At 32.1% G+C, this 10,467-nt stretch overlaps 2 non-coding genes across 2 annotated transcripts; both read left to right on the forward strand.

Annotated features, from left to right (window-relative positions):
- The first annotated feature begins 6,805 nt into the window (after nt 1–6,805).
- On the forward strand, nt 6,806–6,897 carry Trnai-uau. The gene is given in 2 exon segments: nt 6,806–6,843; nt 6,862–6,897. It is a non-coding gene; the product is annotated as a tRNA-Ile (tRNA).
- Nucleotides 6,898–8,338: 1,441 nt separating this feature from the next.
- Nucleotides 8,339–8,430, forward strand: Trnai-uau. The gene is given in 2 exon segments: nt 8,339–8,376; nt 8,395–8,430. It is a non-coding gene; the product is annotated as a tRNA-Ile (tRNA).
- Nucleotides 8,431–10,467: the final 2,037 nt, after the last annotated feature.

A 10,467-nucleotide genomic window follows, 5' to 3' on the forward strand; every position in this document is an offset into this window, starting at 1 on the left:
CCCCCCCTTTCGTACAAATCTTTACAGAATTTATCAAACCCTGGACAGGATATATAAACGGCCAGCCATCGCCTCTATTGGAAACTCGTCTTAACCGAAGGGATTACGTAGACCCTTTCCACGCAAACGGAATTACGAGGGTTAGTGTGGTCCTATGTCAAAGCCTTCATACTATAAATTGCCGTCTTAACCTAACCTAATCTAACATGTGAACTAATAAAGCAATTTATGCGGCTCCACCACATTATTAAATAAATAAGTTTGTGTTTACATGGTTTCGAAAACCTGACAATCGCCGCAAATTTAGAAAATATAAAACTCTTAAGGACATATATTGTAAATGTATGTATAAAAGTGTGTATTGGTTCCAAATTTCAAGGTAACAAACATTAAATTGACTTTTAATTTGTGTGGCTTCGAAATTGGTTCAAGCTTTTTTTTTTTTTTTTAAAATTAAAATTATTTTTAAATTTCATTTTACATAAAAGAAAAAAGCATTTAATTTATTTAATTAATTCGTAGCTAGTAATTAAAAGGTCGTATTTTATATATTCTTTTTCTTCGGTTTTTTCTTCTTATTTTTTGCTTTCATTTTTGGTTCAAAAACACATTAAGAAATATTTTTACGCAGGGTCTCACGCACTTCGCCACTTGTACGCATAGAAGAGCATCTCTTGAGATGTAAGAAAGAAAGAAAGAAAAAAAAAAAAAAGAAATAATAATAATAATAATAATAAAAAAAGTTTTCAGGCACATTATAATATATATGAATGTACGTATTTAGGTATATATGCGTACAACCAACCACATGTATACGCATTTACAGAGATAAACGAATAAAATGAAAAAAAGGAACATAAAAACGCACATTTTATATGCACGTAAATATAAGCATATTCATATACACATGCCTATATACATATCTATATAATATGTATGCTTAGGTGTATTTGTGTAAATGTTAAGGCATGCGCATACGTATGAATTTATACAAGCATACCCAGCGCGTATTTGTTATTAAAACAGTCGTTTTTGTGTTTTGTCTGTCTATCTGCCTCGTTGTTTGTTTGACGGTACTGCCGCACTAAACTTCTCATTCTTCGTTAATTTCGTATGCACACAAAGGTGTGTGAGTGTGTACTCAATGTTTCTACTTTACTACCAACTAAGTGTTTCGCTTACTTTATCATTACATTTGCAAAACACATAAGCATTACTCGCCGCCATCTCGAAAAGGTTCATTTCATTCATTTTTGACGAGCTACTTCTTCACACGGTTAGTTTAAGATTTCGCCCGCGCCCGACTTTTGGGGGACATATTAAGCTTTGAAATCTACCATTTTTGAATACAATCGAAATTACCCTATGGCCCCGCTCATATTATCCCAGGAATGAAAATGAAGGATCAGTTATTAGCCTAAAACTGTAATAAGGAGAGAAAGATGCAGAGAGAAAGAATGAAAGAGAGAGAGAGAGAGAGAGAGAGCAAAAAGAAGTGATATCATATTCTTAATCGTGAATTGGTGCATTTCTTCAACGTAAAACACATCTGCCCATCGGAATAGCAATTGCTTAGAACTTATACGATGTCAAGTTTGAATCAGCAATCATGTATTAGCAAGAGATATAGAACGATAGCTTAACGATCTTTGAGCCTTTTCTGCTGATCAAAAATATCTATTTTGCTGGCTCCGTGCAGGAAAAATACTTGCATATGAGTGTATATTAAAAAACTAAGCAAATTTACATTTCCCATCTACGATTACTAAGGCTTTTCTAATGCTTTTATTTTTTATCTGCGCTATTATAGCGCATATATCATGTCCCATCTAAAGCAACTAATATATGAAATGTCAATTTGTCGCCGCGCACAGGAAAGAGATAAATGGCTCTTCATATATTAGGCATTGATTTTAGTTGCATATTTTTTCATGTAAGTTCTTTCGCAAAAACAGTGCATTTCATCTACATTTGATACGTCTTTCATGCTCGTCAACTATCTAACTACGATGAATACAACTGTCGCTAATTAGGTTGCAAAAAATGGGATCGATTTGTTAAATACGTAGATAAAATTTGCGGTAATATCCATTTATTACAAACAAACTCGAACCAAGTCTCGAGTCAATATCTTCTTATTATCGTGTAATAAATTAAGTGTAAAAACCCACGAAATTTGTTTAATAGGTCTGTCTATCTACAATAAACGAAAACCTGATGGTCTTAAAATCTCTAGTTTGTCTAGTCTTCTTAATACATCGATCGCCACCTCCCCATCTGATTTGATGAAAATGTTTTCTTGATATTACTAAAAATCCATACCCAATCGACAAGGCGTAATAATATAAATTTGCTATCGGATACTGCGAGCTTGCATAACAATATAATATGAAATATTTTCTGATTTACAATATCGAGCTCTAAATTGTACATATTGAAGAAGCATACGGTACATATGGGCAACTTTGGATATTAAAAGAAAAAAAAAAAAATCAATAAAATCTGTTTACAACTTTTTTCTTGTTTTCGAAGTAATTTTTCAAAGGAACGACAAAAGTAAATTATGTTTTGAAAGTTAATCGGTACTCGGTTGAGTTCTCGACCAATTTACTAAAACCTAATTTATATGCTGTACGAGTTATGAAAATTCGACGCGAGCCAAATATGGTGTCTCTCTTGTTCTTGTTGAGTAAATCCTCATTTATGAAAGTATGAACGTGAGAGTGAGTTAGGGTATGTATCGTATGATAAGCAAGTATTGTTTAGATGGATGTTGTTATTATTGTCTGGGGTTCGCTTAAGTTGTTATTTGACTGGTCGTCTGTCTAGCTGACTGAGTGACTGTTTGTAAACGTATTTATATATGCGTTTCGATGAACGTACATTTATGTATGTACTGCATATATATATATATATATATATATGCGTATATTATATGCTTATATGTGCCCATGAATATATACTGTTGTTGTTGGTTCAACGCCCGCCAAAAATTTTGAAGGCCAAAACTAAACCAACATTTTCGATGTGTGCTTTGTTTTTAACACTGCTTTCCCTTCCGTTCTTTTCTAAAATAAAATATAAGATTTGAGGAGGTATCTGAACGGTATGTAAGTTTTATGATTGAAGCCTGTACGCGCGCATATGCATAGGAGTCTATAGTAACTAAGAAGACATTGCTGTACAAATATATGCTTACTATCAGGTTTTTTTTTGCATTTTTTATATAATTTTTTAAGAATGTTGCAATTATTACTATTCGTAATATGCTCTTAAAAGCAGTTATAAAATTAATTACATATTAATCATCATAATTGAATGAAGTATGAAGTTATAGGAAACGATACTAAATTTTGGTGATTGGTATTGAGTAAAAAAGTGAAACAACATTTCTTGCTTGAATTCAGGTGCATAATATACAATATTTGTTGCCTATTTTAAAGAGCTACAGAGATTAAGTTGATTGTTTTTATCACAGCTTACGGAGCTTAATTTAAAAAATGAATTGCTGCCTTACTTCTAACAGAAGAATAAAACATTTGTTCTCGCTTGATGAGCAATGTAGAGATTTTGTAACTTGATATCTTCTCCATAAAATATGTTCAGTTAGAATTAGTCATTCGTTTCTGTGCATAATGCATATATACACTTTTACGAACATTGACGATAGATGTAGGAAAAGTACTCTTTTTTTTTTTTTTTGAAACCAGTTGTAAATCATAATAGAAAATATATGGGTTTAAAAGCGCCTTGTTTTGTACCGGGTCCTTCAAAAAAAAAAAAAAAAAAAAAAAAAACCGTCATGAGAGGCCTATGAGGATTAGCGTAAAGTTTCCTTGAATTAAATTGAAATCATATGCTTAGTAATTGACATAAAATTACTTGAGATAGAAAATTTTTTCGAAATCTTTTCGAAAGTGTGGATGCCGGATGATAGAGATAATATATACCGTTCGATAATTCCCGGAGTTGATGCATAGATGTCTTTTTTGTTAAAAACTACATGCAATTTTTAAAAAGTTTGGATCGTGAAACGACGCTTTTCTAAAGTTGATGTCATCGCGATTCTATATTAACAACTTGTATTCATTGAAGTGATGCTAGTTTTGATATATCCAAAACAATGGAAATATCCATGTTTTGTGTGATAATTAATTTGACGGACGAAAATACAACAAATGCCACATCGAGGGAAAAACTGAATGGACTGAAGGTCTATTTGATGCATTTTGTAAGTAAATGTTAGAGAAATCTTGGATGGATTGTATTACTCTTGAAGGCAACTAGTATGCCTTCTTAAATGAACTCAAATTTTATGGATACATATGGGTGGCGTGCGCGGTAACACACAATATAAAAGGTTGAGACAAAGAACTTCGTATCTTCACCAGGACAGTGAATTATCTGCTGTTGATTTGTTAATTTTGGAAGATAACGAAGCCATATAAATGTTTGGCTTACAAAACAAACATTTTTTCTTTACTTAGACCCGATAATTGCTAATAAGTCAATTGAAGGCATATGGACAGACATGCAGTTTGTGACACTGGCACGAAGAGTTTTAATTTCTTCAAAAAGTAGACCATAAATTGAAAAACTCGGATCATCAACTCGGGTCAAAACATTTTCCTGTTCACGTTTTGACACGATTACGACACGATACCTCAAAGCGAATTCGCATTCGAAATTCCGATAGTTGACACGCGGTAATAAAGAGTGTGCTATTCCATGATCAAGTAATTAAAAACGAGTAAGGATGCTATAGTCGGGTAAGACCGATACCTTACACCACCACTTCGGCTAAAACAACCTTTCAATTATTTTCTTAATAATACACCAACAATTACACAATTATTTTTGTGTCAATGTATAATTTTCATAAAATGTCTCATATCGGAGGATAATTAAATGTCAACGTGATCTAAATTTAGCAAAATTAATTTACTTCTCAACGATTTTATTATTTTCTACTTTGTTCTGTCATAGTAAATTAGGCATAGAAACGTTTGCTTTCATGAGAGCCCCTATATATGGTGCGTTCTGTAAAATAGACCTATGTGATTCAAATTCCAAATGATTAATTTGCTAGGCACTAATTTTTATTATAAAATTTATAAAGGCTCATTCTTTAATAGAAACCATATACGGGTTGTGATGGAAAAAATAGACCTGCGAGGTCGAAACTCGGTAAAGTTACTTTTTATGTCCTATTATTATAATGAATGAACATTCGCTAAGAATTATTGAAAGTATTAGGCCTTTTTACCATGTAAAGATTCAGTTTCCATAGGAGCGGCTATATGACAAGTAGTTCGAAATATTTCCTTATCCTATTCAAAGTTAGAATGCCGATATATTATTGGTAAGTGATTTTTATTACGAAATTTTGAAAATTACACTATTTTAAAGCTAAATAAGCCGTCATATGTGGACTGGACGAAAAAGTGATCCCATCCCTACCATTTTCAATTGCGTTCGTTCTTATCTCAAAACAGATCAGTGTACCAAGTTCCGTCAAATTATCGGGAAAATTTCGATCTGTAATACATGGTCAGACATCAGAGGGACAAACGGACAGTCAAACAAAGTGGCTCTATTTCAGGTGTTTCTGGCTGCTTTATACGTCATACATATATTTAATATGCATGCCCAAATATTCGTTCTTGTTACACCCATCACGAAAGGTTGAATGGTAAATTCATTTTGCCAAAGCGTTTGCAGTACCCAAAAGCAAGCTTCGGAGACCTCATAAATCATATATTTTTATTAATAGGATCACATTTTGAATCGATTTAATCATGTCTTTATTTTAGCACACAGATGGGTATTGAAAATGGGACAAATCGGACGAAAGGACGAAAGCCTACAGTACAAGCACTACTGTTTACAAAAAGGGAAAAATATGGCTTCTCTTTCTTTTTACTCAATACTTGTACCAGCTGAACCTATATATATTTCAACGTACATTTTATAGACGATTCTACCGTACTTGCACAAAAATGGAAGAAATCGTCTACGTCTACCCAATATTGAACATTTTTTGTGAGAACCCTTATAGCGCCCAGAAGCAAGCTTCAAGAACCCCATGAAGTGCAGGCGTATCCCGCCTAAAACGAGATAAGGTTTCAATACAACACACTACACATTTGCTTGATTTAATTATATATACCTTATCTTGAATTATGTTACTCTGTATGTTTCTAGCTTAAGAAAATAATAAATGAAACAGTAGCGCATAACACGGCTTCGATACAGCTTGTTACGAATTAACAGAATTAGGCGGGGGACGCTTGTATACACATACTTCATCAGTGTCACGATCAGAATGCACCTAAGCATGTCCATCTGTTGTTTTGTCCATCAGTCGGTCTGGTCAACTATGTAGTCTCTCTCTAGTACATTATTCCGTTCACAAAAATGAGGATGTTATCCTCAAATTTGCAAAAAAATGTGAAATATTTTACCCCTTACTCATAGACTACAGCGAATACAAGATATAAACTTTCAGTTTTATACTACAAAAAATGGAAAAAATCAGTTATGGTCAATCAATATCGTATAGAAATTTAACATTTCCCTATTCTTTCCCGGTAATTTTTAGAATAGCGGTGAAGAGTCAATCCGTTATGATTTTCGGTAGATGTAGTCGACTTTGCCACGTATTGCTCTCGTGGCAATTTAGCTACTGGCTTAAAAAGAGAGTGAGTAAAGTCAGTTAGAATTTTTGAACTTGCTTCATTAACAATTTTACAACAATTTTCATTGCCAGTCAATCAAAAGTATGTTGTGAATGCATTAGAATATGGCTCCAGTGGCGCAATTGGTTAGCGCACGGTACTTATAATCAGTAGCTTGTGAGCGATGCCGGGGTTGTGAGTTCGAACCTCACCTGGAGCATGAGTATTTTTTCGCTCATATCAACAGAATAGACACGCCCATATACAAATGTCCGTCCTCATGTGTTTTTCATAGTTATATCAATCAGACGCTGATTTTACCACTACTCTAGAACAGGGCGTGCGTGACCAAATTACTACCATCATTTGCGTGTCATCTATATGGGGTTCAATTTTAGATAAGGGCGCATGCACATAGACAGACCCGACCCCCATCATCCATATGGGCTTTTTTGCGCACCCTTCTTCATCACGCCTTTTTTTTTACAAAACTATTGCTTGCATTTCATTCTTACCCTCATCTTATTTCAAAATTTTCTCAAACATGGATGTCTTCTATGCATCTAGGACTTTATCGAAAAAGATTTATGAGTATCTATAGGAGAAGCCGTTGGCCATAAGTTCATTAAATTGAATGCGTTTTATTGTCTGATCCTTATGCGGAGATGGATAAACTTATTTAATTGCAATTCTTAAAATTGTTAAAAATTTCAATATCTTTTTTTAGTTTTATTATTCTCACTAAAGTACGTTTTTGTGAGCACATTTTGATTTTCTATATTTCCCTTAAAGTTTTGTCAGTCAGTTTGTGAGAAAGGAAAGAAGGGCGGATTTTCTCTATTCCTTTATAAACTTTTCTCCATTTTCTATAAATAGAAATAACGTTTAATCCCTAAAAACGATTCCAGCATGTGCTCTGGCATGCGAATGTATACGAGGGTACGAACGCGCTTTTCTCTAACATTATAATTTCATGTCATGGTGATGTTATACTAAAAGAGCTTAATGCAGTTGTCAATATTTGTTAATGTACGTGAAGTTTTTCTTTAGTAACTTTTTACTTTAATGTTCGCTTTGATCTGAAATGTGTTTTGCCCTAATTTTCTTTTTCTTTTTTTTTTTTTTTTTTTTTGCTTTTTTTGTTTATTTTCTATGTGTGGTTTTATTAATTTTGTGAGCTATGTCCAAAATGAGATAAGCTGATGCATACTAATGAGCAATTAATTTACACAAAAAATTCGAAGACCATTCGTCACTAACCGGGAATGCAGACATTGGCAAAAAAAAATTCTTTAAAAATTTTTCTTCGCTATATCGCCGAAACTCGAATATGAAATTGAAAAACCGCGTAAGCCATTAAAAAAGTCCTAGAAAGAGACATTGTTTATTTACACACCGTGAAGTGTTCTTTCGACTTTTTGCCCCTTTTCCATTAAATACATAAGTTAGGTAAAAAAAAAATTTAATGCATACATAGATGCCTTATATTCACCATAAAATAACATTCATAGAATGTGTATATTTGGATATAACTATACATTGCGTGTGTGCGTTATAAATGTTATAGGGAGAAAGTGTTGAATCTAAAGCAAAATAAACATAGCTTAGAACATTTAGTTGACTGTAATTTAAAACAAACTTTTGCCAAGCGCCTTATAAGAGCTCCAGTGGCGCAATTGGTTAGCGCACGGTACTTATAATCAGTAACTTGTGAGCGATGCCGGGGTTGTGAGTTCGAGCCTCACCTGGAGCACAGGCATTTTTTTTCCTACTATCCTTAATGATTTTTAAGTAATAACTTTTTTTTCCGCCAAATAAAAAAGGTCCACTATTCATCCTATAAAGAATTTCAATTCATAAACATATTATAAAACCGAATTATGTAACTCTTATTTGATTTAAAGAGAATCCAAATTCACTTTAGATTGAGGTCTATTCAAAGTTATATTTTAGCGTTTGCAGTATATTTACGGCTTTGCCTAGAAATTTTGTAGCTTTTTAAAATCATCAAAAAAATAGTTGATAGTTGTCTCACGTCCGATTAAGGGAAAAAACTGTAACTAAACAATGGAAAGCCTATTCAAGAATTTCGACCTTAATGAAACCTTAATGAAAGGATAAAATTAGTGAAAAAAAAAATGCGATAAATTGAGAAAATTGTATGTGCATCTATGATCATCTATGCTGATTGCGCTCAATTCTGGGGAAAAGTTTCGCGGATTTCTTTATACATTACAAAATATAATGAAAGGAACGTGAAGGACGAAGAAGAGGAATAATATTACAATTTTGTAAAACATAAAAATACAAAGATTAGAAATTTTTAGAAATTTTTCAACCTCAATAGTTTTCTGGCCCATTCATCAATTGTTCACACAGTTGAGCCGAGTTCAACCGATTAAATTGATTTTCATCCGCTCTATCTCCCTTCATTTTTAAATTTCTCGCTTATTTCTTACAATTATTACCTAAAAAGGAACGTGTAAAAAAAAAAAAAAAAAAAAAAAAAAAAAAAAAAGATCACATGAATGTAATCTTAACCATATAATTTTCATGTAAAATCGATTATAATGATTTATATACGCTTAGAAGGCGGCATGTATAGATATCATATCACATATTACATGGGGTTTGAAAATTCGAATACCAAAAAAAAAAATAAAAAGTGTGTTTTTTTTTTAATTTTTAACATTTTATCAATTACAATTAAATGATTATTTACTAATTCATTATATATGTATATTATATACAAGTATGCTCTTTTCAAAAATTATAACCCTAATGATTCAGATCTTTGATTACTCATTAATTATAACGTATGCCGCCGCACAATAAGAAATTATACCTTTATTTGTGTATAAACAATAGACGGAAACTTGCATATGGGGATTACTAATCCTAATGCTCTAATCTTTTCACTACACTCCCGTACTAGTACTAACATCGAAAAATAATTCCGCAAATTCGATTTGTTATTCAAGAGAGATTATTACCACAAAATATTGTAACACTATGTGTTACTAAATTGATTCGCTCTGCGGTCAGGCTGTAATAACTAACATCTAAACTGAGTAGAATCGGGTCGGAAGATAGACTTATATAGCCTATTACAAATATTCCATGCACTCTATGTATTAAGGTGAATAGTTATGGTTTAACTGTAAATACGTGCTATTTACATTTTTAACACAATTTACAAATATATCTATGGTTAACAATTAATTTGCCCAACAAACGTATAGTAAGACACTTAAGTATGTTTTTTAATTTCAAAAGACGAAAAAAAATAAAATTGACCTACATTTGATCGAACAACCGCCAATTTTCAATGTCTGTTTATTATTACTAATGTAAAATTTTTTTTTTTTTTTTTTTTTTTTTTTTTTTTTTTTTTTAAAGCAATAATCAAACAACAAAAACAGTATTAATTATAACATTCTGCCGAAGTTAATCATGCCAGCAGAACAATTAATTATATACATATGCAAACAGTAGTACGGCGATCGCCACAAAAGGAGCCAAACAGATTCCAAAGAAAGAATATATAAACAAAAATAAATAAATAAATAAATAAATAAATAAATAAATAAATAATGAAATAATGAAATAATTAATCCAACCTCTGCGCCAACAATCAAAAGTTTATTAAGTTTAACATTTATAAACCGTCACCGTCATCATTACAAAAATAGCCGGTTAAGTACATATGCTCATATTGAAATTTGCAAAATGAATGAATCATTGCAGAAAAAGCTTCAAATCCACTATGATTTCCCCTCAAACACGACAC

The sequence above is a fragment of the Glossina fuscipes genome, unplaced genomic scaffold (genome assembly GCF_014805625.2).
Source record: "Glossina fuscipes isolate IAEA_lab_2018 unplaced genomic scaffold, Yale_Gfus_2 0, whole genome shotgun sequence".
Classification (NCBI taxonomy): domain Eukaryota; kingdom Metazoa; phylum Arthropoda; class Insecta; order Diptera; family Glossinidae; genus Glossina; species Glossina fuscipes.